Here is a 3,471-nt window from a genome sequence, read left to right on the forward strand (position 1 = left end):
GGGGGGGGAGAGAACGGGAATGTTTTTCTATTTATAGAGAACGAATATTTTGATGAATGCTTCTACTTATTCAAGTTTCAATTTTATTGTGACATGTCGTGATTTTGTATTGCATATATACAAATCTTAGTGAACGCATTGCCAAGCTCACGACGAGACTTTTTCTCATAGACATTTTTATACTTACATATATCATCATCATCCAGTGCCAGATCTCCGACAGACGTCGGCGATCATAGTTCTCCATTCATTCCTTTGCTGGGATGCTCTAAAAAGAGCTACGTTTCCTGATCTTTCCCTGTTACCCATTTGTTTGGGTTCCCTAAGTAGGTTGTTCTGGGCCTACCCCTGCCTCGTTTGCCTTCAATTTTACCAGTGAGAGCTAGATGTTCAAAACCCTTATGTCTGTTTAGGTGTCTCAAAAGCTGCATTTGTCGTTTCTTGATTGTTTTTTAATATTGAGCGTCCCACGTGGGCTTCATCAAGCACTACCTCATTTGATTTCTTTTCCTTCCACGATACTCTCAGCAGTCTCCTAAAAAACCACATTTCTTTTGCTTCTATTTTTATTTTCACTGTCTTAAGTGATTGTCCAGCTTCCACAGCCATATAGAAGGGTTGGCCATATATAGCATTTCAGAACTTTCATTTTGGTGGTCATAGGAGTGTTTTTATTTTTCAGGATTGGGTTCATTTTAATGTGACTAGCCTTAGCCGTTGTAATTCTCCGTTTTATTTCTGTGGAACATTTAGCATCAGATGTTATCATATATCCTAGATATTTAAACTGTTGGACTTGTTTGATCTTTTCACTTTTGTAATGAGATTATAAGTAGGATTTGCTGCTTTTTTGTATATTACCATGAATTCTGTTACCTTTACATTCAAAACTAATCCTTTACGTTAACTTTCTGTTACAACAGATACTGTTGTAGAAGCAATTGAAGGTCCTTTTCTAAGCCTGCTATCAAAACTGTGTCATCTGCATACCTGATGTTATTGATGTTTTTTCCATTTACTTTGAGACCTGGACTTTCGTCTATGTTTCTAAGGATTGTTTCACTGTACATGTTAAAGAGGTCTGGTGACATAACACATCCTTGTCTCACTCCTCTCCTAATCTGCGTTTATTCACTGTATTCTCCATTAATTCGTACAGCAGCGTTTTGGTGCCAGTAGAAAGTCCTGATAATTCTTAGATCTTTTCCATCTATTTCTAGCTTTTCCAGTATTTTAGAAAGCTCATCATGTCTAACTTTATCGAACGCCTTTGAATAATCTATGAAGCATAAATACAGATCTTTCTGTGCTTCAGTGCATCTTCCCATTAACATCGTTAAGGTGAATACAGTAGATCTATTTCTGATGCCCTTACTTGTCTTACTTGTCCACTGTGTTGGGGTCACTGCAGTCGGAACATGTCCGTCTCTGCTCTTCCCCCTTCTTGAGGATCCATCCCAGGGCCTGTCTGCCTATAGTCTCAATCATAATCCGGTTGGAGATCCGTCGGACTGGTCCGCACTGGTGCCCTTGTCAGGAACAACGGCGAATTGCGTTTTAGCTGTCTCTGGTTTTACACTTTTTCTCAATCTTCCCATTATTACTCGCAGCAATATTTTTATAAAACGACTCATAACGCTAATTGTTCTATGAATATCACACTCAGTGGCACCTGGTGATTTAGGTAAAGCTATAAAAACTGACTTCATCATATCTTCTGGGATCTAACCGCTGTCATAAATAGCATTTAGGAGCTTTCTTTATATTTCAGTGCCTAGTTCTTCAAGCGCGACAATCACTTCAACTGGAATATCATCTGGCCCTGTGGCTTTTCTTTGTTTCATTTTCCTAATGGCAGCTTGTACTTTTGCTTTCAGTATTGGTGGTCCATTTATTCCATTCTTTATTACCGGGTTTTCTTCTCTATTATCTTTGTAAAGTTTTTCCTATGCATTCTGACCGTCTGTTTAAGACATCCCCGTTGTCCATTAAAATATTTCCTCCTTTTGATCTGATGCATCTTGTATTTGAGCATCCTTTTCTCCCACTTACTTCTTTGATTTTGGAATGCATGTATTTGCTGTCTTTGTTTTGGTTCTTCTCTATTTGTTCACATTTGTCCATGTTTCTTTCGCTACGTTGCATTGTTTCTTTATTTCCCTGTTTAAGATGTACTTTTCCACATTTGATTTTGCCTTTCTTGTCTGTTCCATTAGTTTTAGTATGTCCTGGGTCATCCATTTTTTATTTGCTCTTTTAGCTTTCGGGGGGATAATATTTTCTTCCAAAGTTTCCATTATTGAGTCCTTCATTTTCCTCCATAGTTTTTCCGATTTAGTAATGTTTTCCAAAGCTTGAAATTTATTGCTTTCATCTAGGGACAAACGTCTAACACATATATACAATGCATAATATTGTGTTTTATGTACACGCGTGTCGATTAATTTTTAAGATCTGATGTCTTTTTTTAATGTAATGCGCATTGAGCACTTTTTAAAAAGAAAATGGAAATGCGCTGCATACATGCTATTTATAATAATTATTATTAAAGATACGTTGCTGTACGTACAGGTGGTTGTCTTTTGGCTATTAGGGGAGGTTCAACGGCGCTCGTTAGCGAGTGGTTGGAAGGTGCCACTTAGATAAGATAAGATAAGATAAGATAAGATAAGATACGATAAGATAAGATAAGATAAGATAAGATAAGATAAGATAAGATAAGATACTTCTCTATTGTCCAGATCCTGGCACATTGGTTCGGTATTTCACCACGAATACTTCTTTGCGATTTCCGTGCACCAAATTGACCGCTACTGTTTCAAAGTGCTTCTCTTTAATTTAAAAAAAACAACCAAACAAAACCAAACCAAACAAAAGAAAACAAAACAAAACAGACATTACCCGAGCATCGATCTGGACGCCTCATAAAGTACATTGTGTCATTTACAAACACACCTGGCACCCGCCCAAATTCCCCTGCAGGTGTGTGCTATTGTACTGAGGGTTTAAGGTCTATTATTAAACATCGTTGTTCTCCTTCCTTTACTGTATTTTATTGTAGAACATCTTTATGGCTTAGCGCTTCGTATCACATTCTCTTTTATTGTGTTGTATTGTCTCCTGATGCATTTATTTCACTGAGTTTAATAGAAATTAAAGTATTGTAATGCATTATATTTGGTTGCAGTGAGCCGGCTGCTAGTGTTCTAGATTCTGTTGATGCGTTTAGTGCGACACCGAACAGTTATGTACCACAGAGTAATTCGTATAGGCTTGTAATGTGTTGTTGAAGTTGAAAGGTCTTTAAAGAGAGAGGTTCACTGCACTTAACTAACGATATCTCTGATAGAGCCAGGCCATGTGTGCGGAAAAAGAATCGAACCTGAGTCATCGGTGTTGCTGTCCTGCAAACTTCCAGCGCCCGTATTTTTGATGACAAAAGAGGGAATGGTACAGTGTACGGGGGATTTG

Source organism: Aplysia californica, unplaced genomic scaffold (assembly GCF_000002075.1).
Source record: "Aplysia californica isolate F4 #8 unplaced genomic scaffold, AplCal3.0 scaffold00560, whole genome shotgun sequence".
In the NCBI taxonomy this organism is placed as follows: Eukaryota; Metazoa; Mollusca; class Gastropoda; order Aplysiida; family Aplysiidae; genus Aplysia; species Aplysia californica.